This window comes from Perca fluviatilis, chromosome 15 (genome assembly GCF_010015445.1).
Source record: "Perca fluviatilis chromosome 15, GENO_Pfluv_1.0, whole genome shotgun sequence".
In the NCBI taxonomy this organism is placed as follows: domain Eukaryota; kingdom Metazoa; phylum Chordata; class Actinopteri; order Perciformes; family Percidae; genus Perca; species Perca fluviatilis.
In genome coordinates, this window is record NC_053126.1 from 38,744,285 (window position 1) to 38,772,273 (window position 27,989).

The window sequence follows — 27,989 nt, forward strand, 5'->3', positions numbered from 1 at the left end:
TGGCATGTTTCCCCACCAGTACAGTATGCTACGATTGGGTAGCACTGACCAATACATTGATAAAAGGTTGCTTAAACATGGTTTAGCAGGTTTTAAAAATATATAGATACATTTGGGTCTCTCTCTCGCCTCTTGAGGAGGGCACACAGCATAGACTACACACAACGTTGATACCGAAAAATGTGACTCAGTAGTCCTATGTTTGATGAAATTGCACAGATATGTTGATTCAATATTTTTAATGTACAATACGTCAGTTTCGCCCCACCGACAACGCATAGTATTGTGCCCATCGCCAGCGTCAGCGTATCAAAAACTGGGACATTTTGCTCATACGCATCGACGCATAATGGCGGCGTAGCGATAATATGAGGGCCGATGGCATTATCGCGTTACCGATGCGTTGACTCTGTAACGGCCCTAACATCTATCCTCTCTTTGTTCTGTCTGGTTTAATGATTGACAGTCCATGAATGATGCAGGTGAGGTAGGAATAGATTTCAAGAAACAACTATGCATAAAAAAAGTTTGCCAAGATAATTAAACTGTTGTTCCCAAATTGTGCTTTCTTGTCCTCCAGTTGGAGACCAAAGATCATATTTTTATATGTTAAAATCGGTCAATATAAGTAAACCGGTATTAAAAAAACATCCCAGAAACTCTAATTACAATCAATAAGAGAAAAAAAGATGTTTTCAATGTCTGAGCTACAGAGTATACAAACAATCGAATCCAAGTTAAACCTTTGATGCAAGAAATCATTACACAGCTAAATGTCGTTCATCATTTTAAATTCAACTTCTTTAGCCTTAGGTAAATCGATATAAATACTCTATTTATACCGAAGGAAATTAAGGAGGTGGAAGGGATAAGGGATGAATCTGGATATCGTTAGGGGTACCGATGAGGTTGCAAGAGGCAATAGCCACTTTGCACACATTGTACATGTGTTTTGACTTTGAATATATACCCCTCTGAGCACACATGCACTTCTGCGGCGGTGTAACATTTTTGAGCATGTTGTTTTTTAGCATAGTCTGATAGAGGACATGCTGACGAACACGGGAAAGTATAATACTGTAACGGCCGACAGGAGGCCATTGTGTTGGCTGTTCTGCACGGCAGTGCAAAGCATCATGGGACTAGGTTATTAGTGTTGTTTAAGTGTTTAGTTTAAGTGGGTAAATGATGTTAGTGTTTTTGTTATGCATTTACGTTACCTAGGTTTTAGTCCTGATAATGTGCTCATGTTTATTTACATTACCTTTGTTACATTTGTTACCATGACTGAAACACTGGGTTAGGTTAATGACCTCTATGTATCGCTTATGTGTAGCGGTTGAATAAACTTCCACAGTTCTATATTTCTGGCTCTTCAACTTCTTCCACGTAGCTCGCTACATTGGTGTCAGAAGTGGGATTGAGCACGTTTTGAAAATGGAAGAAACCGTTGAAGAAATGGTACAACAAATGGAAGCTGAAATCCAGTCGATGGAGAGAGCAATCAAGCTGACCCGTCGCAGCCTGGACCGCCTCAACGCTGACCAGGAAAGGCTCTTCCCGGCTCCAGCGTGCCGCGACATCGCCTCCTGGAGGCCGGGAGTATCATCGCATGCCCAGATGGCTCCAGTGTGCCGCGACATCGCCCCCTGGAGGCCGGGAGCATCATCGCACACCCAGACGGCTCCAGCGCGGCGCGCCAACGCCCCCTAGAGGCCGGGACTGCCGCTACACGCCCGGACGGTTTCAGCGCGGCACACCAGCGCGCTCTCTGGAGGGCGGGAATACCACTACACACTCTGAAGGTTTCAGCACGCCACGCCGCCCCGCGCCGCGGCGAGCGCCACTACTACGCCCTGGCAGTGTCAGCATGTCATGCCATCGCCCCCTACAGGTTGGAAGTGCCCCTGTCAGTGATACTCTGTTGCAGATGACCGATGCCAATCTACTGCCCGTCACTGCCACTGCTGTCTATGAGCCATCACCACCTGCCCCCTTACAAAGTGTACTTTACCCCGCAGCTGTGCCCAAGACCCCAGCCAAGCTGCCCAAGTACAACGGGATGACACCCTTAAAGCCATTCCTCTCCCAAGTCAGACTAGCAACATGGCATAGCGGTTGGGGTGATGAGGAAGCTGCTGTACATCTGGCGCTCGCATTGGAAGGAAAGGCGCTGCAGGTGCTCCTTGACCTAGCCCCAGCAGAGCAACGGGACCTTCAAGCCCTGACAACAGCACTGGAGAGGCGATTTGGGCAGAGACTTTTCACTGAGCAGAGCAGAGAGCAACTAGCCAATCGCCGCCGCCAAGAGGGGGAGAGCCTGGGCACCTTTGCTGCAGATGTTCGGCTACACACTCAACAAGGATACCCACAGTTCAATGCAGCAGCTCAAGAGGAACTGGCTCTTCATGCCTTCCTGCAAGGTCTCGTACCGGAGCGGCGCGCTCGCATGTTCGGCCTCGCCCGGCCCGCTGACCCTCAACGAAGCCATCTGCGGAAGCTGAACAAGCTGAGGTGATACTCTCTGCACGGCCTGCCCAGCAGAAAACCTCCACCTTCCAACCACACATAAGGATGGCTGACTGTGAGGAGGGAGGCTGAAGATGTCTGCCTTGCTCGCCCACCACCACCAAGACGTCGCCCACCCCGAAAGACCGACTGTTGTTACCGTTGTGGGCCGAGCCTGGCCACAGAGCTCGCAACTGCCCAGCACCAACTCCAAAATCCACTGCCACCCAGCCAGCGGAAAACTACCGCGGAGTGGTCTAATGAGGGGGACCACCACTCCAGCTTCTACCCCCTCCAAGGCCGATGCGAGCGGGTTGGCCGTTAGGCTACGCCAAAGGGCTGTACCTGCACTGCCATCTGGACAACCAACCCTGCTGGGCCCTAGTTGACAGCAGGGGTCCACCATTTCCCTGTGGTGCGACCGGGCGTCCTTCCAGGTACTACTGGCCCACTTCCTGTGGCATGGTCACCAACAGATATCAAGCTGATGACGGTGACAGGGAAAACTGCTGGCATGAGTGGAACAAAGCTACTACAAGTCCGAAGCTGGGAACCAGGAGCTGTCACACAAGTTCTGGCTAGCCTACATCCAGGACCCATGCATTATTGGGCTGGACGTGTTGGCCGCGGGGTGGGCCTGTGTCAATGTTGCAAGGGCTGTCATCACTCTTGGCACAGAGACCATTGCACTTCGGTGCGGTCGGGGAAGAAGAGGCCCAGAGCCCAACGGGCCGATCATCCGGCAGCCGCTGTCAAACGGGCACCAAGCCTCTGTGTGCCATCGCCCACCATCAACACGGCCACCACCAGCACGCCAACTACCAGCACGACCACTACCAGCGTGCCTGTCATCAGCACTCCCACCATCAGCGGCCCTGCCCAGCCACAGCTTGCTCCTGTCCCAACCAAAGAGCCGGTCGTCCCATCCCTGACTGAGTTGGCGGAGGCCATGCACGACCTGTGGCAACGCAGCAGCGACGGTCTCAACCCGCAGCAGCGCCTCCAGTTGAAACACCTCCTTGATGACTATATGGATATCTTTGCTGCCAGGGATGAAGACTGCAGGCAGACAGGGCTGGTCCAGCATGCTATTGAGACCCGTGATGCCCAGCCCATCCGACTGCGCCCCCACCGGCTGGCCCTCACTAGGCGTCAGGTGGCAGAGGATAAGATCCGGGAGATGGCTGCCGCTGGGATAATTGAGCCCTCCAACAGTCCATGGGCAGCGCCAGTTGTCCTAGTGAGGAAGAAGAACGGAAGTTGGCGGTTCTGTGTGGACTACCGACGCCTTAATAGCGTCACCAAGAAGGACTCTTACCCACTTCCTCGCATCGATGATGCTCTGGACTACATCGCAGGGTCCAGCTGGTTCAGCTCCCTCGACCTGCGCAGTGGCTACTGGCAGGTAGAACTGGCCCCAGAAGCAAGACCAAAGACTGCCTTCACCATTGGGCAAGGACTGTGGCAGTTCCGCGTCATGCCGTTCGGGCTCTGCAATGCCCCGGCTACATTTGAACGACTGATGGAGAGGGTGCTGGCAGACGTGCCCCGGAGTCGTTGTGTCGTGTACCTCGATGATCTGCTGGTGCACGCCAACAATTTCGACAAAGCACTGTCCAACCTGCATGAGGTCTTTACTGCTATCCGTCAGGCCGGGCTGCGGCTAAACCCTACAAAGTGTTGCCTGCTGACAAGGGAGACAAAGTTTCTGGGTCATGTGATCAACGCTTCTGGTGTAGCCACTGACCCGGAAAAGGTGGCTGCCGTCCGGGATTGGCCAACCCCTGCCAATGCCAGCGAACTAAAGAGTTTCCTGGGTCTGGCATCATACTACCGCCGTTTTGTCCGAGACTTTGCCACCATTGCCAGCCCACTCAACCGCCTGACTGACCTGGGCCGCCCGTTCATCTGGGATGACGCATGTGCTACAGCCTTCACTCGACTCAGGGCGTCCCTCACTGAAGCCCCCATCCTGGCCTACCCCAACGCCCAGCAACCCTTCATTGTGGACACCGATGCCAGCAATGTAGGGATTGGTGCTGTTCTCTCCCAACAGCCAGGAGATGGGGAGCGGGTTGTGGCCTACTACAGCCGCGCCCTGAGTAGGGCAGAGAGGAACTATTGCGTCACACGACGTGAGCTGCTGGCTGTGGTCCAGGCAGTACGGCACTTTCGGCCGTATTTGCATGGCAGCCACTTCATCATTCGCACTGATCATGCTTCTCTTACCTGGCTCCTGAACTTTAAGCATCCCGAGGGCCAGGTGGCCCGCTGGCTGGAGGCCTTGCAGGAATACGACTTTGACATCCAGCACCGGGCGGGGCGACAACATGGCAACGCCGACGCGCTCTCCGGCGTCCTGTGCGGCAGTGGAGTGTCGCTACTGCCGCGCGACAAGAGGCACGGACCAAAACGGTTGCCAACAATGGCAACCGCCAAGACCGCCAGTGATGAGGAGGGATGGTCTACGACACAACAGCCGGAAACGCAAGAGGCAGAGGTGACATTGCACTGGTGCTGGGTTGGTTGAGACAGGATCGCCAATCTAAATGGTCAGAGGTGTCGGGCGCTTTAAGCCTGAGGTAAGAAGGCCTACCACCCCAGTGGGCACTAACCCATGATGGGCTGTGGATGTACCGAGGTGGTGGTGGCCTGACGTAGCAAAATGACATCTGCAGCTACTGGTGCCCCGCGGATCTTCGGCCCCAAGTCCAGGGTTGTCCATCGGCTGGGCGGGTGGGCACTATGGAAATGCCAAAGACCTCCAACGCCAGGTGATTCACCAATCTGGTTGTCGACAGGGATGTGGAGCTACATGTACTGGTGCCAGGACCCCTGCACCGCCCGAAAGCGCACTCCACCCAATGCACCTCTGCAGCAGTAATTTGCGGGGGCCCCAATGGAGCCGAAAGTGGAGTGGACATTCTGGGGCCCAATGATTCATTAGATTATGTGACATACGTAATGGCGTAAATCCACATTGACTTTTTATTTCATTACGGCGGTTAAATGCCAGTCAGGATTCAAATCTTTGGCCTCAGTACTATGACTTTTATTATTGTGTAATGTCAGAAGGACTTTAACTGTTTTGACAGTCAAATTAACTTTTAATGAGTGCATATTGAAATATTACACTGTTGGTTGGCAAAAAATGCATCTCAAAATGCATCAGATTGATGCTTTAAAATATGGAATATTTAAAATTTTCTTCTGGGGGGAGCCCCGGACCCCTCGAGGGGTAATATCCTTCTAACCTTTTTCACCTCGACCCGTTTCATGCCTGTCATATAGGAAAGGGCTGCAGGTCAGAGTCAAACCTCTATATTTACCAACCGAGCTCATCCTCTCTCTCTTTTAATCAGTCTGTTATTGTTGTTGAAAGCTTATGAAGGAGCTTTCTCATGCTATTTATTTTAGATAACTTTCATTTACATGTGTTGCAGCTGTATATTTTCAAACTGGTAAAGAAAACCCTGTCTTTGCATTTAATTTTAATCACAACCTGTTTTAATAAAAGAGCTTGTGAAAAGTGGCTTTGACTTAAAACTGAACATTTGCCCAACTTTGTAAAAAAATACAGAGCTATATATCGTCTATCGCCATTCAGTGTTACGGCGATGCGAGGAAAAATTTGGGTGCACCTAAATTTTGTGCTGGTGCACCTAAATAAAAAAAGTTAGGCGCACCAGTGCAACCAAGGCAAAAAGTTAGTGTGGAGCCCTGATATGTGTGTGTGTGTGTGTGTATATATATATATATATGTTTGTATGTATGTATGTATGTATGTATGTATGTATGTATGTATGTATGTATGTATGTATGTATATATAATGTGTGTGTATATGATACAGTATATGATATATGATACAGTATTAGGGAACCACTAAGGTCTATATAAAAGAGACTCCAGATACAGTATTAGGGGACCACCGCGCCTATATAAAAAGAAGACTCAGATATAGTTGGGGCAATAGGTATAAATGAAATGGAAAACCACTAACAAGTCTATATAAAAGAGACTCCAGATACAGTATTAGGGGACCACTAAGGCCTATATAAAAGAGACTTCAGATACAGTATTAGGGGACCACTAAGGTCTATATAAAAGAGACTTCAGATACAGTATTAGGGGACCACTAAGGTCTATATAAAAGAGACTTCAGATACAGTATTAGGAGACCACTAAGGTCTATATAAAAGAGACTTCAGATACAGTATTAGGGGACCACTAAGGCCTATATAAAAGAGACTCCAGATACAGTATTAGGGGACCACTAAGGCCTATATAAAAGAGACTTCAGATACAGTATTAGGGGACCACTAAGGCCTATATAAAAGCATCCAAAGAGCACCATGTCATGGGACCTTTAAGGTTTCAAACTAAAGTAATTTCTTACTTTCTAACAAATATTTTAAACGTTGACTTTAGCTTTGTCTTTACAAGATTGGGCTAAAGGAAGCTTACAGCGGGGGGTTAGCCCTGTGCCCCCCTTTTTAGCTGTGACTCACGTTTTTCCAGTGTGGTGTGTGTGTCTCTCTCACGACGAATTTAAAGCCATTTAAATGTCTGTGAACTGTACATGACGAAACGGACGGGTGTTTGTAGAGGCAAAGCTGCTCTGCTTACAAAAACTCAGAGGTGCACGACCACGTGCCGCGACAGCTTGCAGAGCCTTCGAGGTGGAAAAGAAAGCTGGGGTGACGCACTTTCTGGCTCTCGCGCCAGGAACACCATGACAACCAGGAACCTGCTCCTGGGTTTTCGTGGTATTTACCGTATTAACAAGTCTCCCAAATAAACATCATCGCTGTCAACACATCCTACTACTATCAGTACTTCTGATCTTCAGTACTTCTGATCTTCATGCTTCAACAACTCCAGATGATGCAGGAAAAGCTCTGAATGTAAAGTTATACCCAAGCCTTCTTGCTGCTTTCTCTCAGCAAGCTCACTTTCAGACACTAATTACACATGTAAATGTTCAGGTACATGTATGAAAACTCACATGTAGATTCTTAGATGTGTGAACACATGTTGCAATTTGTGCTATGGGGGCAGTGGCCAGGAAAAGAACGCAAACCTACGGATACTGGGTCATACTGAATGTGTCCGAACATGGACACTTAACATACTGTTCTGCCTTAACTAATGCTAGTAAACTAAATAGTACTGCTGCCTACAAACATTGGTCTCTGTCTGTGCAGGAGAACAGCAAGAAGTTAAAGATGAAGTTTCCCTACGAAGATCCCCAACAAGAAAACTAAATGTAAATCAGCAAAGACGTCCAAAAAGCAGCAACCTGAACGAGAGTCTGGACATCCTGAGACTGGATCCCAGTCTGAGTCTACCAGACACCAAGATCCCCCAGTACCAGAGGGCGGCTGCAGGTAATCTATTACTAACACTATAACATACTGCAGTTCTCTACAGTGCTGCTGAGAGTCAACTCAAACGTTTTCAGCTTCTATAGTCAGAACCAGAGCTGCAACTACCGATCTGTGGATTATTATCTGGATGAGTGGATGAGTTCTTTGCTCTCTAAAATGTCAGAAAATGCTAAAAAAGAAAAAAAAGGGATCAGTGTTTTCTCAAAATCAAAGATATTCAGTTTACTGTCACAGAGGAGAAAAGAAACTAGAAAATATTCATATTTAACAAGCTGACATCACACAAGTTTCACTTTTTTTATCATGAAAAATGACTCAAACTGATTCATGGATTATGTAAATGGTTAATAAAAAAAAGAGTTAATAACTAATCCTTTTAATCTTTGCAGCTCTAAACAGAGCAGGAAGTTGTTAAAATCTATGTGAAGTCTGACAGGAAATCACGTCTTTTATGAATATGTGTGTACAGACAGCGTGATGGCGTTGCTACGGGAACTGGGCCGTGGTTACCAGGCGCTGTGCTCGTACAACTGCAGAGAAGCCATCAACATCCTGACCTCACTCCCTCCTCAGCACTACAACACCGGCTGGGTCCTCACACACATCGGCAGGGCCTACTTCGAACTGGCCGAGTACACACAGGTAACACACACTACCACACACTACGGCCCAGTACACACAGGTAACACACACTACCACACACTACGGCCCAGTACACACAGGTAACACACACTACCACACACTACGGCCCAGTACACACAGGTAACACACACTACCACACTGCAGCCCAGTACACACAGGTAACACACACTACGGCCCAGTACACACAGGTAACACACACTACGGCCCAGTACACACAGGTAACACACACTACGGCCCAGTACACACAGGCAGACCTGCCAACCTGTACGCATTTTGCGTAGTAGATACGCATTTTGACATCAAAATACGGCGATATGATTTGTCACTTTAAACTACACGAAAATCAGGTGACTGCTTTGAGTTCACTCGTTGACGTGCAGTAGCCGTCTCAGTCTAACTCCTCATTTCCACAGCATGCGTAACGACTGCGGACCGGCTCCGCTGCGTGCTCCGCCGTCCGTCAATACCCACCAGGTCCGGATTTGTTGCAGCACTGCTGCGGCCATGACTGACAGCTGAAGTCACGAAGAATAGAACCACCAAACCACCACCAGTTAGTTTCCATCCAGAGGAGTAGAGGGGGAACAACTCTGTGCTGTGTTTTCAAGGTGTAGTGCAGGGTATACGATCCGCCGTGAGCACGGTGTATTTTATTTTGAAAATTAACCAGATATTTATTTTGTTTCTGTGCTCGACTTCCTGTCCCGCACTATCTGCCGTGTGCTGAATTGCTGCGGAGCTCTCCGTTGTCCGGCAAAAATAGAAGCTCTGCGTATCTGCTGCGGAGGGCTGCGGACCGCCGGAGATGTGCCGGAGTCGGAATGCAGCCGTTATGCAACTGGTGGAAATGCACACACTGACTTTAATGGAAACCTAATAACTCCGCCGCCATTTCGGAGCCGTTTCGCAGCCGTTCCGCATCTGGTGGAAATCCCCGGTAACACTTGATAGTAGTAGGCGGCTAAAACCTATGGATAAACCGCGTAGCAGCCACAAGCATGCTGGTCTATGTCCTCTAATGTCAAGCGGGGATATCGGCTACTGATAGTAAAACGAAAGCATCAAATGCAAGTGTTATTCCTCCCTCATTCCCGTTTTAGTTTGGTTGGTTTCCCCCATATATCTATGGGTTTCCCCAAAGGAGGACGGTGCTTGCAAAGGTAAACTGATTTAATGTAGAAAGGTGAAATTGTGAAATGAATTAATTTACGTAGCCTACCTGTCAAATTTGGAGAAATATTATTTATATTATTATTAATGAAGCCTTGCATTTGGTATACAAAGTCTTGGATTCGGAGTGCGGTTAAACTGAGCGGAGGTTGTGCAGAATGTTTCGGTGTCTGTCGGACCTTGGCTGGCCACTCGGCACCTTCAAACAAAGCTCAAGCTAACAGGCTTATGGCTTATTAGCTAGCCAAACACCGAGCGGTAACATCTGCAAAGATTGGCTCTGTGAGCGCATCAATCTGCTCAGTGTGTGTCTTATAACAAACAGAGCGAGCAGCCGCTGGACTGTAACACCTATTGATCCGTGCAGGACTTCACTGTGAGCGGACTGTTTAGAGACGATGTGACCGGCAGGTAACGTTAAAGGTTCGCTGCAAGGAAACACTGAACTGAGCTGTGTGTTTCCAGTGTTAAACACTGCTGCAGGTGTTCATGCACGACTGTTGGTGGTGATTTCCAGAGGTGGAAGACTTACTCAGATCATTTATTGCAGTAAAAGTAGAAAAAACAGTGTGGTAGAGTTACAAATGACTTGTCAGTTACAAGTCCTACATTCAACATCTTCCCTATGTAATAGTACAAAAGTATTATCAAAATATACTTAAAGTACCAAAAGTAGAAGTGCTCATTATGCAGTGTACTATATTTTATTGGATTATATTATGATCCAATTAATTGTATTTAATATAATTAATGTTTTATTTAATTCAAGTAGCCTACTTGAACATAATTATTTTCTAGGGTTTAAAATGTATACAGATTTGACATTTAATGGCATTTTTTCCACGTGTGTGCTGCCGTGTTCATGAACCAGAACTTCGACAATAAATCAGTAAGTTGCTTCTCAAAAAAGTTTTTCAAGGTTGGCAGGTCTGCACAGGTAACACACATTACCACACACTACAGCCCAGTACATACAGGTAACACACACTACAGCCCAGTACACACAGGTAACACACGCTACGGCCCAGTACACACAGGTAACACACGCTACGGCCCAGTACACACAGGTAACACACGCTACGGCCCAGTACACACAGGTAACTTAAGATGGTTTCTGTTCAGGTGAATAATGATGTCATGATGTTTGTTGGCAGGCGGAGCGTCTGTTCAGCGAGGTTCGCAGGATCGAGTCGTACAGAGTTGAAGGGATGGAGATTTATTCGACCACATTGTGGCACCTGCGAAGACGTCGCCCTGTCTGCCCTGTCCAAAGACCTGACCGACATGGACAAGAACTGTCCCGAGGTAAGCACTACACCTGTCCAAAGACCTGACCGACATAAACAAGAACTGTCCCAAGGTAAGAATCACACATGTCCTGGGGTCTCATTTATAAAACTGTGCGTAGGATCCTTACTATAAGTGTACGTGCGCCCAAAAGCCCAAATTGGCGTACGCTGAAAAAAAGTCAGATTTATAAAACCGTGCGTACGCACACCTGTAAGCAATGTTCCCTTTATAAATCAGAGATTGACTACAAGTGTGCGTACGTGGATCAACCTCTTATCCCGCCCTGTACACGCCCATTTTTAACCATAAATAGTCAATGTAAAGCACCTCGTGAATGCTGATCAGTACGTTAATGACCCTGGCAGTTGTTCTTCGTTACACCGAAACATGCCGAATCATGACGACTGGCGGAGAAAACAAACAAACAAAAAAAAAACTCTCAGATACTCGGGAATTGCTGCCAATTGAATTATAATTTCGGCCTGTTGTCGCATAGTGTAGGGAAACCGGATCTATAGACTACCTTTATTAACCCTCATGCCCTCTTCGGTCATTTTTGTACATTTTTCTCAAGTTTTTTTTTTTTCATTTCGTGATCATTTTTGCTGTGTTACTTCTTATGGCATGAAATTTTGTAGGAATCCTTCTTTTCAGTCACATTTTTTAAATCCAGTGTTTTTTAGTCTTACATGTCTTTTATACTTAAATGATTCATTTTGTACCCTCTGGACACCTTCGAGGCAAAAATGTCCGCACACACAAAAAACTGTTATTAAATCATCATATATCAATATTTTTTTCTGCTTTTTTCATGAATCACTTAAACAACTTCTAACCTAATCAAAACCACCAAACATTCAATCATTTTCAGGATTTTAACCCTTTAAATGCCAGTTTATGTATTTGAAGTATGTAATTATTTATAAAAAAAACACAAAAAATGTTTTTTTTCCCATATAATGAATAATATGTAGATGGGGCTTTGGTGGTGATTAGAGGCTTGGATATGTCAAAGATAAGCAACAAAACTGATTTGATTGCATTAGTATTTTTTATGTAGAAAACTAGTCATATTTGACATTTTTACAGTATTTCACCAGATTCAACCATTTTGCCCTTGTAGGCCGATGCATGAAATTATAGTTATATTATGGAGCTCTGTGTGTGTGTGTGTGTGTGTGTGTGTGTGTGTGTGTGTGTGTGTGTGTGTGTGTGTGTGTGTGTGTGTGTGTGTGGGGTTGGGTGTGTGTATTGCGCGTGTGTGTGTGTGTGTGTGTGTGTGTGTGGGTTGGGTGTGTGCGTGTATGTGTGTGTGTGTGTGTGTGTGTGGTGTGCATGCATGTATGCATGTCTGTGTGTGAGAGAGAGTTTGTGTAAATCTGTAAACAAACAATGATAATTTTAGTGGTGAAAAAAGCGCACCTTACTTTTGCCAGTTATATTATGGAGCCGTGTGTGTGTGTGTGTGTGTGTGTGTGTGTGTGTGCGTATGCTGCATGCGTGTGTGTGTGTGTGCGCATGCATGCGTGTGTGTGTGTGTGTGTGCGCATGCATGCGTGTCTGTGTGTGAGAGAGAGTTTGTGTAAATCTGGGTGAAAAAAGGGCTTCTCTTGAAGGATGCATTTCATGTGTCTTTGAAGACGTGCTTGAATAAAAACATTGTCTCCTGCATTTGTTGTAAACAAAAACAACTATTAGTGTGTTGATGCACCTGGCTCTAGAGAAGGAGACAGTCCTGGAGCAGAGAGAAGGAGCCTTTATCTTCCAGCCAACTGCAGGACTCATCTGAAGATGACACAAGTTTCTGGAGTCTGACACAAAATGGTCACTGGTGTCCTCCAACTCTGTGAGTGCCTCTAACCCTTCCTCTGAAAGTGGAGAGGACACTGAAGATCCTGTCCATCCTAACATTGAATGGACAGTGAAGAATTGGCAAGTCTGGTCTCCATCTAATACTGAGCGCCGCTCGCAACATTTCAAGCACACGACGGCATGATGTCAGAGCCCACGAGATGTGCCATATCAAGAATCCATGATGTGGCATCCTCTTTCCACCTTTCTTTACTCTTGACTTGATCCAGCTGATTCAGGAAATGACAAACCTACACGGGAGGTGTTCAATCTCAGGATGGAGTGATGTGGATGCTCAAGAGATTTTAACATACATGGGACTTCACACTTGGCTGGTGTGTACCCGGTCCAAAGGGGAATCCACCCGAGCCTGTGGGATGTCCATAGTGGGAGACCAGTCTTCAGGGCCACCATGTCCCACAAACCATTTGAAATGATAGCGCCAGTTTACAGCAAATGCAGGAGACAATGTTTTTTATTCAAGCACGTCTTCAAAGACACATGAAATGCATCCTTCAAAAGATGCCTTTTTTCAGCCCTAAAGTGATCATTGCTTGCTTACAGGGTTCACGCAACTCTCTCTCACACACACACACACACACACACACAGCTACATAATATAACTATAATTTCAGTACATCGGCCTACAAGGGCAAAATGGTTGAATCTGGTGAAATACTGTAAAAATGTCAAATATGACTAGGTTTTCTTCCAAATGAAATGCTGATATTACAGAATGCATGGTTTTATACTGTAAAGGCAGTGAGATCAAAACATGTGGTTATAATGGAAGTCAATGGGGCCATTTTTGCCTCGAAGGTGTCCAGAGGGAGTATCTGGAATTACATAAAAAATACTTATGCAATCAAATCAGTTTTGTTGCTTATCTTTGACATATCCAAGCCTCTAATCCCCACCAAAGCCCCATTCCCCTATGATTTATTTTATGGAAAATAATTAATGTTTTGTTGGGTTTTTCATAAATAATTGTTACTTCAAAGATTTATAACTGGCATTTAAAGGGTTAAAATTCAGAAAATTATAAAATTTTTGGTAGTTTTGAGCAATTTACAAGTTGTATAAGTGATTTATGAAAAAAAAGCAGAAAAAAATATTGATATATGATGATTTAATATCAGTTTTTTGGACATGTACATTTTTGCCTCGAAGGTGTCCAAAGGGAGTATCTGGAACTATGTAAAAAAAAAATACTAATGCAATCAAATTAATTTTGTTGCTTATCTTTGACATATCCAAGCCTCTAATCACCACCAAAGCCAAATCTAGATATTATTCGTTATCTGGAAAAAAAATAATTTTTTTGTGTTTTTGTAATAAAAAATGAAATACTTCAAATACATAAACTGGCATTTAAAGGGTTAAAATCCTGAAAATGATTGAATGTTTGGTAGTTTTGATTAGGTTAGAAGTTTAAGTGATTTATGAAAAAAAAGCAGAAAAAAATATTGATATATGATGATTTAATAACAGTTTGTATGTGCGTGGACATTTTTGCCTCGAAGGTGTCGAGAGTAAGTTTTTTTTAAGGAGGGCATGAGGGTTAATAAAATCTTCCAAAACAGCAGGCATTACGGTACTCGTGGACAGCTTCGATATACCAGACGTATATAATAAGATTTAACAGAACTATATATTATATCCAAACAAGCCTTAGTGATGAAGTTGAAGATTATATATATTATTTATTTAAAAAAACACTTAGCTGTCAGCCATTTCCCTCTGAAAACAGCCAGTTTCACCCAGAGTGGCGAGGACCTGTATTTGGACCGGGATATGGCACGGTTCCGGCGCGTTGCCCTCTCTACTGGACCCGATTCAGTACATAAATCCAAGAGCGCAGCTATATTACTATTACAGCTACATTAGGGAATTTAAATCGGCATATTAGCCAGTCATCGTCATGGTCCCTGAAGTCTCTTTTTCTCCTGATTCTTCCATTCCAGTCCTCCAGCAGGGCCATCATGCAGCATTACGCACGGGTTCACCGCAGTATTTATATGTTTAGTCTACAACAATTTGTGATTGTTAACACCTTGCTAAAATCACAGCAACAACTAGTGGTATCCCCCACCCCGAGATACAATTTGAAATCGAAATGTAATAAGCAAACACACTTTTCTTCATGCAGGGTTTGTTATAAACAGTATTCAATTTTAGACCGATAACAAGGACATAGAGCGTAACGATTGCGCGAGAGCTTAACGGCTGTATTTCCAGACTTTGACATTTGATGATATATGCACAGTTTTAAAGACAGATATTTAGTTATTTACACTGTGTTCTGCATTCCATGCAGTCGGGCCATCTCCTCCTGCGCTCGCGAAGGACAATGTGGCGCGAGACAAGCGCTGATTAAATATTAAGAATTAGTTTTGATTTAAGATTTGAGTTGGAGGTGTTTATGGAACAATTATCACTCAGTACAAGCGCAAATAACACTTCTGGATTTAATCTTCATATGGTGTGAAGAAATGTGGCGTGAAGCATTACTTTTAATACTTAAACATATTAAGAGTAGCCTAACCCTTATTCCCACATGTACTTTCTGCAGTCTGACTTTAGTTCACCACCTCACCATCTGCGTCGCCAATTCCTATTTTGTCTCCAAAATGTGCATACGCATGGGTCAGAGTTTGCGTGGAGGACCGCACATTCTCCTGTCAAGTTTGTTTTTTATAAATCACGCACGTTTTCAGCCCCATTTTGTGCGTACGCCACGTTATAAATGAGACCCCTGGTTCTGCACGGGCCGAAAATGGGCTCTTACCCTGACTGACTGAGACCTTAAACTGAGCCTAAGGAGGTTTTGTTTCTTCTTCAAAGACAACGTCCTCTGCTGCTTTGGAATATTAAAAACTGCTCCGACAACAGCAGACCGACGCACAGAGAAGTCACTGCAGCCAGCCAGTTAGAAAACATCCGGCGGTCGGGAGCTTTAGTTTGTCAGAGACTGTGAATCAGCAGCAGCAGCGTTAGCCTTAGGGCTTTTCACACATACCTTATTTGGTCCGGACTTTCGGACTTTTTAAGTTTGAACCGAACCAAAATTACAGGTGTGAAACCTGACCACGGTCCGGATCAAAAGACCAAATTTTGGTCCGATAAAAAGAGGTGGTCTCGGTCCGGACCAAACTGAACCATGGTCCAGTTCATATATAGTGTGAAAGCATTTTTTGGATGGTTCGGACTTTCGGACGAAATACAAGAAGCTCTGGCAGGCTCTCCCTGTGTTACAAGACTGGGGAAGCTCCTTTTAAGGAATAGCTCGGTGCTTAGTGTGTAGGCTACATGAGAGAGAGAGAGTGACGGTGAATGTGCTCAGAGCAGACAGCTGTCAGCTATCAGAGCAGAGAATACATCAGCAGTTTATTTGTTAAGTGGTAGTAAATGTACAGTGGAGGTTTCCGTTTGTCTCTGAATAAATGCGTGTCTTGCTTCTCAACATCACAACAAAACAAAGAGGCGCGGCAGCACGGGGAGAGCAGCAGTCAGTAGGAGAGAGCAGCAGTCAGGAGAGAGCAGCAGAGAGCAGCAGTCAGTAGGAGAGAGCAGCAGTCAGTAGGAGAGAGCAGCAGTCAGGAGAGAGCAGCAGAGAGCAGCAGTCAGTAGGAGAGAGCAGCAGTCAGTAGGAGAGAGCAGCAGTCAGTAGGAGAGAGCAGCAGTCAGTAGGAGAGAGCAGTCAGTCAGTAGGGGAGAGCAGCAGTCAGTAGGAGAGCAGCAGTCAGAAGGAGAGCAGCAGTCAGTAGGAGAGCAGCAGTCAGTAGGGGAGAGCAGCAGTCAGTAGGGGAGACGCAGTCAGTAGAGAGCGGCAGAGAGCAGTCAGTAGGAGAGAGCAGTCAGTGCCAGTAGGGGAGAGCACGCAGTCAGTAGGGGAGAGCAGCAGTCGGTAGGAGAGCAGCAGTCAGTAGGAGAGAGCAGCAGTCAGTAGGAGAGCAGCAGTCAGTAGGAGAGTAGCAGTCAGTAGGGGGAAGGCAGCAGTCAGGGAGAGAGCAGCAGTGAAGCAGTCAGTAGGAGAGCAGCAGTCAGTCGGAGAGCAGCGATCGGGAGAGCAGCAGAGGCGGTAGTCAGTAGGAGAGAGCAGCAGTCAGTAGGAGAGCAGCAGTCAGTAGGAGAGCAGCAGTCAGTAGGAGAGCAGTCAGTCAGTAGGGGAGAGCAGCAGTCAGTAGGAGAGCCAGCAGTCAGTAGGAGAAGAGGGCAGTAGGAGAGAGCAGCAGTCAGTAGGGGAGAGCAGCAGTCAGTAGGGGAGAGCAGCAGTCAGTAGAGAGCAGCAGAGAGCAGCAGTCAGTAGGAGAGAGCAGTCAGTCAGTAGGGGAGAGCAGCAGTCAGTAGGGGAGAGCAGCAGTCAGTAGGAGAGCAGCAGTCAGTAGGAGAGCAGCAGTCAGTAGGAGAGAGCAGCAGTCAGTAGGAGAGAGTAGCAGTCAGTAGGGGAGAGCAGCAGTCAGGAGAGAGCAGCAGTGAGCAGCAGTCAGTAGGAGAGAGCAGTCAGTCAGTAGGGGAGAGCAGCAGTCAGTAGGGGAGAGCAGCAGTCAGTAGGGGAGAGCAGCAGTCAGTAGGGGAGAGCAGCAGGAGAGATCAGCAGTCAGTAGGAGAGCAGCAGTCAGTAGGAGGGCCAGCAGTCCGTAGGAGAGCAGCAGTCAGTAGGGGAGAGCAGCAGTCAGTAGGGGAGAACAGCAGTCGCAGGGGAGAGCAGCAGTCAGTAGGGGAGAGCAGCAGTCAGTAGGGGAGAGCAGCAGGAGAGATCAGCAGTCAGTAGGAGGGAGCAGCAGTCAGTAGGGGAGAGCAGCAGTCAGTAGGGGAGAGCAGCAGTCAGTAGGGGAGAGCAGCAGTCAGTTGAAAACATTCCGACACAGAGAGAGGATATGAGAGGACGGGGAAGCCGTCAACGAACCAATCAAATATAAGTATCTGGAGACGCAGCTCACGTATGTGATGATGGCAGGACGTAGTTTTGTCACGTAGAGATCTTTAGTGCCAGATCAAATGTATATGTAATGTATGTGACGAGTAATGTTCCCACCTTCCATGCTGTGCTGAGGAATTTTATGTACAAATTTAGGTGCCGATTAACAGAGTCAAAGAATACAATTTTAACTGCCTTAACTAACCCTGTACTTAGTGATACCAGATTTACTTCCAAACTCTGGAAACACTGGCACAAGCATTTGCATATGTTTTAAGTATTGTGTGTCTTTATATGTATGTAGGTATGTATGTTTTGTATGTTCCTTCTATGTACTATGTGATAGACAGTATGTCTGTATGTTTTTATGGTGTGTGTATCCTTCTTGTAATATGTTATGTGTACTTTTATATCTGGACCTTGAGTCTGTAAATAAAGTTTTTTATATATATATATATATATATATATACATATATATACATATACACAATGTAACAAAAACATGAACCTTGGTTCGGACTTTGATGTGTGAAAACGCCCTTAGTGTCCCAGTGTACTTTATTTATTTCTCTCAGTATTCATGATAGGGCTGCACAGTATATACGTTTTTTTTATCATCATCGCAAAACAACTGGCAAAATAAACACATCGCAGCAATTCAGATTTTTTGACTTAGTTGAAAAAAATATTCTTTTTATTGCTGGTTTTATTAGTGATGCACGAAATGAAAATTCTTGGCCGAAACCGAAAACGAAAAAGAGAAACCAAAGACCCGAACCAAAGAAAATTAAGCCAATTATTAGTGCCATTGCATTTATTGGTATGACTGTGTACTAACTTTACTAAAAATCAAGGCATGGCAATTGTATAAATAAATATTAAAGTTTAATAAAAAATATCTAGCAGAAATATGGGTACAATCTGATAGTCACATACAGTATACAGTAGCCTAGAACAGAATAGCTTACCTATTGTTATTATTTGAGGCACTTTCTTGCAGGATTTCACTGAACATATCAGACAACGAGGGTGCATGCCCCTCATCTGGTGCAGAGAAAAGTCTTTTTTTTTCGGCTCTCCGATCTCCTCCTGCGCTGGCGCTCCGTCTCCAGCGGGTTCTCCGCATCCATCGCCGACCTGGATCATTTCGTGCGGCGCTGCTTTATTTCCGCATCCAAGTAATGGTCTTTTATATATAGCCGGATCAAGTACAGTCGTGATGAAGTGCCAGAGGATCGAATAGATCTCACTGTAACGCGTGTGCTGACAGACTAAGAGCACTTTTCATTGTTTTCACTCCGTGGTCCGTCTCAACATCTTTGTTTAGGAGACGCTTTGCAGGTGGATCCGGTACTGACACACCGTGCAGGTCGCGGTTTCGTTTGCGTCATCACAACATTTTCGGCCGCATACTGTTTCGGTGATAAAAGTATTCGGTGCATCCCTAGTTTTTATGTATAATTCAACGTTATATTTGTTTAATTTGCTTTTTGTTTTTAGCAAATTACTGAAAGCAGCAGAACTGAAAACTTTATTATCTTGAAATTATATCGCTATAGTCAACATCGTTATTACATATTTTCCTCACATCGTGTAGCTGTAATACGTATATGTCTATCTGAGCAGCTGTCTGTCTGTCTGCAGGCCTGGTGTGTAGCAGGAAACTGCTTCAGTCTGCAGAGGGAGCACGACATCGCCATCAAGTTCTTCCAGAGAGCCATCCAGGTGAGCTGCAGTTTCCATGGTTACTAAGGTTAGACGGGCAGACTCCTTCTAGTCTGTGGGTTAGTTTTAGGTTTCTTTCACCCACGCCTATTTGATGCTTTTTTCACATTTTTTGTTACTTTTTCAATGTTTTTGCTGCTTATTGGTCAGATGTGTCTGGTGCAGGAGCAAAAAAACACAGAACACGGTCCTGTGTTCTGGAAGTCTCCATAGTCAAAGCAGCTCATTTCATTATTTTCCAGACCTTGTTTTGCGAGTGATGTTACTCGACATCGTCGTATGGTTTGGAGGAGAAAGTGTGAATGCTTACACAACAACATGAAACATGCAGCAACTCCACACCCAACCATACTATCGGTGTGGAAGCACCCTGACTCTTACCTGTCTGTCTGTCTCTCTACCTGTCTCTCTCTGACTCTCACCTGTCGGTCTCTCTGACCTGTGTGTGTCTCTCTGCTTGTCTGTCTCTCTCTCTCACCTGTCTCTCTACCTGACTCTCACCTGCCTGTCTGTCTCTCAGGTGGACCCAGGTTTTGCGTATGCGTACACTCTGTTGGGTCATGAGTTTGTTCTGGCCGGAGGAGTTGGACCGAGCTCGCCTGTTTCCGTAGCGCCATCAGAGTCAACAACCGGCACTACAGCACGTGATACGATCACCGTGGTAACCAGGGTGGGAGTACACCCCTAACACTACACACATAAAAAACAATATAATAAATAAAAAAAAAAAAAAAAACAAAACACAAAAAAAAACACAAAAAAAAAACAACCCCATCAACAAACAAATTTCCTAACGCACCACACAAAAAAACCAAAAAAAAAAAAAAAAAAGAGAAAAGAGAAATACACAAACAAGCGAGACACACCAACCCAAAAAAAACAAAAAAAAAAAAAGAAAACACAACACAAGCCCACAACATAAGAGAACAAAGGGCACCACCAACAAAACAAGGGAACACAAGCCAACCCCACACCAAACACAAAGGCCAGAGGGAAACAAACAGAGAAGACAAACCCACAACTCTCAGCGCTGGCGCCTGTCACAGAGTGGTAAGCAGCGCAGTTAGCACCCACCACAGCAGCTGCCATAGCACGCAGTACGTTCAACACTAATAAGCGTGTGGGGTGTAGGTGCAGCATGCGCCGAAGAAGTCGATGCAGCTTAGAGACTCTGAACAGAGCGATCGGGCACGAACCAAAACCCGCTTTGCAAGTTCCAATCGGTACCCATACGTTGGGCTAACCCATTAAAGTACAAGGTAACCACCCTACCTACCCGATCTATACACCCATACACTAACAACAAGGTAATCTGACTATATACCCATACACCTAACAACAATGTAACAGTCCTTGGGATCATCTGATTATACACCCATACATTCAACAACAAGGTAACAGTCCTGACACGACAACACAGCACAACACCGCCCTCGCCTAGCATCGTGGTGGTACCAAAGCAGAAGAAGCGCAGAGCCCTTGAGACAGGGCTGCAGCTACGACAAGTAACGAGTACACCGATACCACGACACGAGTAACGAAAGAAATAAGTAAACAGCAATAGTAAAAAAAGCGCACAAAAAGGAAACCTGCTTGTATAAACAGAAAAGCAAAACACAAAAAAAAAAAAAAAAAAAAAAAAAAAAAAAAAAAAAAAAAAAAAAAAAAAAAAAAAAAAAAAAAAAAAAAAAAAAAAAAAAAAAAAAAAAAAAAAAAAAAAAAAAAAAAAAAAAAAAAAAAAAAAAAAAAAAAAAACTTTTATTGCCATATTCCAAGACCCTTAAAAAAAATCTTTTTCAGCCCCTTTCCCTTCTTGCCTCTGGCTCTTTGCAATGGATATGTAAATGTAGGGCTGGGAGATATGGAGAAAATCAAATATCAAGATATTTTTGACCAAATACCTCGATATCGATACCGCAACGATATTGTAGTGTTGACTAATTGGTGGCAGTGTTTCCTTTAGGATTTTATTTTAGCAGTGGGGGGCAGGTCCGAACATTTTTGATCCAACTTTTATCTTGACATATACGCTAAGCATTCTGTAGCAAATAACAATAAACCCACTATTAATTACATTATCTTAATGCAGTGTCACTACTCCAGCATGTAAATAATGCACCTACCATACAAATGTCTCCGACATGCACTCTAACAATGCAGCCCTATTTTTGATACCGTGGGGCAGAAATGTTGGGGGCCGGGGGGGCGCGGGGACGGTCAAATCAATATAAAAAAAAGACTGGTTTTTTTAAAAAAAATAAAAAATGAGATTTTTGATAAATAATCACCAGTAATGTGGATATTATGACTAATGGGGTAAAGGCAAATAATAGAACAGTTACAACAGTCTGGTAAGTTCAGAAAAGTACATCACTTTACTGTAATGCAGCCTTTAAAACCAGCAAAAGACAACACTTATGCCATATTACAATATTAAGATATCCAAACTCTAAGACGATATCTAGTCTCATATCACGATATCGATATAATATCGATATATTGCCCAGCTCTATGTAAAAGAGCTGTTCACTAACCAGAGGGTAAATGTGACTGTACAAAGCTTACAGCAGGTCCATTCGACTAGTCTGTTCTGGGGGACACATTTTCAGAAGCCTTTACTATTTTCGTCTTCCTTCATTTGTAATCTGCGCCGTCAGTCTTGTGTCCACACAGTTGTGCGCTAGTAATAATCCTCCGTGCGGAAACACAGTGAGCTGTACACCGTTAGATTGATTTAACAAAGCTTCGAGGCAAAGAATTTTGCTTTTTTGTAATGAAATTATTCAAGTTATTCGAGGAATCGTTTCAACCGTAATTATGACTGTCAGATAAAAGCAAGTGCCTTGCAGTGGAAGGTGGTAAAATATGTGGACAATTAATTAAAGGGAAAAATCCCATGAATTGGAAAGTACATTTGAGAAGCGCACACAAGGAGGCTAACCTAGCTTACCTTACCAAGGTAAAGGAGAACGCCAAGTCCCCTAAACAGAAGCTAACCCCGGTACAGGGCATGGATGTATGGGTACGGGGCGTGGATGGATGGGTACGGGGCGTGGATGAATGGGTACAGGACATGGGTGTATGGATACAGGGCGTGGATGGATGGGTACAGGGCGTGGAGGTATGGGTGTATGGGTAAGGGGCATCGGTGTATGGGTACAGGGCGTGAATGTATGGGTACAGGGCATGGATGTATGGGTACAGGACATGGATGTATGGGTACAGGACATGGGTGTATGGATACAGGATATGGGTGGATGGATACAGGACATGGATGGATGGGTACGGGGCCAGGCAGCATGACGGAGACAACAGCAGGACAGAGAACACTACAGGCGGGCTTTCACCGGCAACCCGATAGCTGCTGGTTAGTAAATACGCAGGAACATTAAAAGCGTGAGGAAGTGTGGGTTAACCCTCATGCCCTCCTTAAAAAAACGTACTCTCGACACCTTCGAGGCAAAAATGTCCACGCACACAAAAACTGTTATTAAATCATCATATATCAATATTTTTTTCTGCTTTTTTTTCATAAATCACTTAAACAACTTCTAACCTAATCAAAACTACCAAACATTCAATCATTTTCAGGATTTTAACCCTTTAAATGCCAGTTTATGTATTTGAAGTATTTCATTTTTTATTACAAAAAACACAAAAAAAGATTTTTTTTCCATATAATGAATAATATCTAGATGGGGCTTTGGTGGTGATTAGAGGCTTGGATATGTCAAAGATAAGCAACAAAATTAATTTGATTGCATTAGTATTTTTTACATAGTTCCAGATACTTCCTTTGGACACCTTCGAGGCAAAAATGTACATGTCCAAAAAACTGATATTAAATCATCATATATCAATATTTTTTTCTGCTTTTTTTTCATAAATCACTTAAACAACTTCTAACCTAATCAAAACTACCAAACATTCAATCATTTTCAGGATTTTAACCCTTTAAAGGCCAGTTTTAAATCTTTGAAGTAACAATTATTTATGAAAAACCCAACAAAACATAAATTATTTTCCAAAAAATAAATCATAGGGGAATGGGGCTTTGGTGGGGATTAGAGGCTTGGATATGTCAAAGATAAGCAACAAAACTGATTTGATTGCATTAGTATTTTTTATGTAGTTCCAGATACTCCCTCCGGACACCTTCGAGGCAAAAATGGCCCCATTGACTTCCATTATAACCACATGTTTTGATCTCACTGCCTTTACAGTATAAAACCATGCATTCTGTAATATCAGCATTTCATTTGGAAGAAAACTAGTCATATTTGACATTTTTACAGTATTTCACCAGATTCAACCATTTTGCCCTTGTAGGCAGATGCATGAAATTATAGTTATATTATGGGCTGTGTGTGTTTGTGTGTGTTTTTTTTTTGTGTGTTGTGTTTGTGTATGTTTGTGTTTGTGTGTGTGGGTGTGTGTGTATATGTTGTATGTGTGTGTGTGAGAGTTTTGCTAAACCTGTAAGCAAGCAATGATCACTTTAGGGCTGAAAAAAGGCATCTTTTGAAGGATGCATTTCATGTGTCTTTGAAGACGTGCTTGAATAAAAACATTGTCTCCTGCATTTGCTGTAAACTGGCGCTTATCATTTCAAATGGTTTGTGGGACATGGTGGCCCTGAAGACTGGTCTCCCACTATGGACATCCCACAGGCTCCGGGTGGATTCCCCTTTGGACCGGTACACACCAGCCAGGTGTGAAGTCCCATGTATGTTAAAATCTCTTGAGCATCCACATCACTCCATCCTGAGACTGAACACCTCCCGTGTAGGTTTGTCATTTCCTGAATCAGCTGGATCAAGTCAAGAGTGAAGAAAAGGTGGAAAGAGGATGCCACATCATGGATTCTTGATATGGCATATCTCGTGGGCTCTGACATCATGCCGGTCGGTGCTTGAATGTTGCGCAGCGTCTCAATATTAGATGGAGACCAGACTTGCCAATTCTTCACTGTCCATTCAATGTTAGGATGGACAGGATCTTCAGTGTCCTCTCCACTTTCAGAGGAAGGGTTAGAGGCACTCACAGAGTTGGAGGACACCAGTGACCATTTTGTCAGACTCCAGAAACTTGTGTCATCTTCAGATGAGTCCTGCAGTTGGCTGGAAGATAAAGGCTCCTTCTCTCTGCTCCAGGTCTGTCTCCTTCTCTAGAGCCAGGTGCATGAACACACTAATAGTTGTTTCTGTTTACAACTAAAGCAGGAGACAATGTTTTTATTCAAGCACGTCTTCAAAGACACATGAAATGCATCCTTCAAAAGAAGCCCTTTTTTCACCCAGATTTACACAAACTCTCTCTCACACACACACACGCATGCATACACACACACACACAAACACACACACACGGCTCCATAATATAACTGGCTAAAGTAAGGTGCGCTTATTTCACCACTAAAATTATCATTGTTTGTTTACAGATTTACACAAACTCTCTCTCACACACAGACATGCATACATACATGCACACACACACACACACACACACACATACATACATACACGCACACACACACACACGCATACATACAAGCACACACACACACACACACACACACACACCCAACCCACACACACACACCCACCCACACGCACAGACACACACAAATATACATATATACACACACACACACACACACAGAGACACACATACACACACATATACACACACACACGCACGCGCGCGTGCACACACACACACACACACACACACACACACACACACACACACACAGCTCCATAATATAACTATAATTTCATGCATCGGCCTACAAGGGCAAAATGGTTGAATCTGGTGAAATACTGTAAAAATGTCAAATATGACTAGTTTTCTTCCAAATGAAATGCTGACATTACAGAATGCATGGTTTTATACTGTAAAGGCAGAGAGATCAAAACATGTGGTTATAATGGAAGTCAATGGGGCCATTTTTGCCTCGAAGGTGTCCAGAGGGAGTATCTGGAATTACATAAAAATACTAATGCAATCAAATCAGTTTTGTTGCTTATCTTTGACATATCCCCCCCACTACCAAACACCAAAGCCCCATCTACATATTATTCATTATATGGGAAAAAAATCATTTTTGTGTTTTTTAATAAAAAATGACATACTTCAAATACATAAACTGGCATTTAAAGGGTTAAAATCCTGAAAATGATTGAATGTTTGGTGGTTTTGATTAGGTAAGAAGTTGTTTAAGTGATTCATGAAAAAAAAGCAGAAACAAATATTGATATATGATGATTTAATAAAAGTTTTTGTGTGCGTGGACATTTTTGCCTCGAAGGTGTCCAGAGGGTACAAAATGAATCATTTAAGTATAAAAGACATGTAAGAGTAAAAAACACTGGATTTAAAAAATTTGACTGAAAAGAAGGATTCCTACAAAATTTCATGCCATAAGAAGTAACACAGCAAAAATGATCACGAAATGAAAAAAAAAACTTGAGAAAAATGTACAAAAATGACCGAAGAGGGCATGAGGGTTAATATGTGGATTGATACTGGGATGTCTCCACAACTGTGTGAGTCGATTGTCTTCAAAAGGTTCGCCACTTTACTCAACCAAAGTTCAAAACACCTGTTGATGTCTGTCTTCTTTAGTCAGTTGGCTATTATGTTTTCCCTGGAACACGTCACTTACGCATTTTGCACTTACTGCTGCGTCTTGTCTAGACTGTTTACATATCTGTGCTCATATGTACATTGTTTGAACTGGTGTTACTGTTGAATAGATTGTGAATACATATTTCTAAAATTGTATGATGTTTTTATTGAGTTATTACACAATACTTTTTCTGACGTTTTTGAATCCCCCAACAAATAACCCATATTACAAAAAAGACTAAAACTAATAAAAACTAAAACTATGCATTTTAAAAAAAAATAAAAACTAAACAGAATTTCAAAACAATAGTCAAAACAAAATAAATATAAACACTAATGAAAAATGCTAAACTATAATAACCTTGGTTAGGGTAACTCATAGTAGCTGTTCCTGGGGGCTTAATCTCAGCCCCAAAAGGTGTTGAAATTCAATCCAAAAATTAAATTTCACGTAACTGGTTTTCACATTATGTCTCTCTCTCTGACCTGTCTGTCTGAACTGTCTCTGACCTGTCTGTCTGCAGGCGGCTCTTCAGGAGTTGGAGGAGTTGAAACAGATTGTTCCCAAAGAGTCTCTGGTTTACTTCCTCATAGGAAAGGTAAGTCTGACCCGTCATCTGTTCATGTGACTCCTCCCCCGGCTGTGATTGGTTTATAGAAATACAAGAAGCCCCTACAGCAGAGCGTTAACTACAACTGACTATAGTTATGCAGCAGAGCAAACCTACAAAGTCAATGCAAAGAATAGAAGCACATTTACAGTGGCAAGAATGAGATGAAGACCCACCTCTCTCTTTTTTTTTTTTTTTTTTTTTTTTTTTTTTTTTTTTTTTCTCTCTCTCTCTCTCTCTCTCTCTCTCTCTCTCTCTCTCTCTGATGTACCTGTCTGTCTGTCTGTCTGTCTCTCAGGTGTATAAGAAGCTGGGGCAGACCCACCTGGCTCTGATGAACTTCAGCTGGGCGATGGATCTGGATCCTAAAGGAGCCAACAACCAGATCAAAGAAGCCATCGACAAGAGATACCTGCCGGAGGACGAAGGTGAGACAGGCACATCAGACAGACAGGTCCCACCACAGGAAGTGAAGGCAGCACATCTCAAGTTCCCATGTTATAGAGGAAAAACATGTTGAATTAGACTCCCATCACAATAAATCAGCGCTGGAGTTGATTTACTGTGATGTGAGTCTGAGTAAACACGTGAACTGCCATCTATTTTTTGAGGCTTTTGTCTGCCAGCTGCAGCAGAAACTTTGCTCTGTCCTCCGCTTCACTCAGCTGAATATTCAATGACTGCAGTGTTAGACACATGTACAGTGCTCATTTATATTTAAAGGCTTGTTCTTCTTCAAGTTAACTGTAGCACACAGTCAACTTGATTCAAACAAGATGTTTCCTACAGCAATCAAAGTTAACATCAAGCCCTGATGATCTGCTAAGATTTAATATGATTACTGTAAATGTTATACACGTCTCTCTCTCTGTCTGTCTGTCTGTCTGTCTGTCTCTGTACCTCTCTCTCTACCTGTCTGTCTCTGTACCTCTCTCTCTACCTGTCTGTCTCTGTACCTGTCTAGCTGCGGAGGTAGATGACAGTCAGGACAGCAGCGTGATGACAGACGCTGATGACACTCAGCTTCACACAGCGGAGAGTGATGACATCCTTTAGCCCCGCCCCCCTGTCCTGATTGGCTGGAGGAGTACTGTTGCTAGGCAACATTCTAACAGACAGATCTCCAGTTTCGCCCCAGCCTTCATCCCTGTCCTCTGATTGGCTGAAACAGACTGCTGCTGCCCTGAAGCCCCGCCTTCCTCGTACAACATCACAGCTGTTTTTATGTTCTTTTTATCATCGTTATGGAAATA

The 27,989-nt window shown here is 44.1% G+C and overlaps 1 pseudogene; it reads left to right on the forward strand.

Annotated features, from left to right (window-relative positions):
- The first annotated feature begins 5,173 nt into the window (after positions 1 to 5,173).
- Positions 5,174 to 27,848, forward strand: LOC120575343 (annotated as a pseudogene).
- The last annotated feature ends 141 nt before the right edge of the window (positions 27,849 to 27,989 follow it).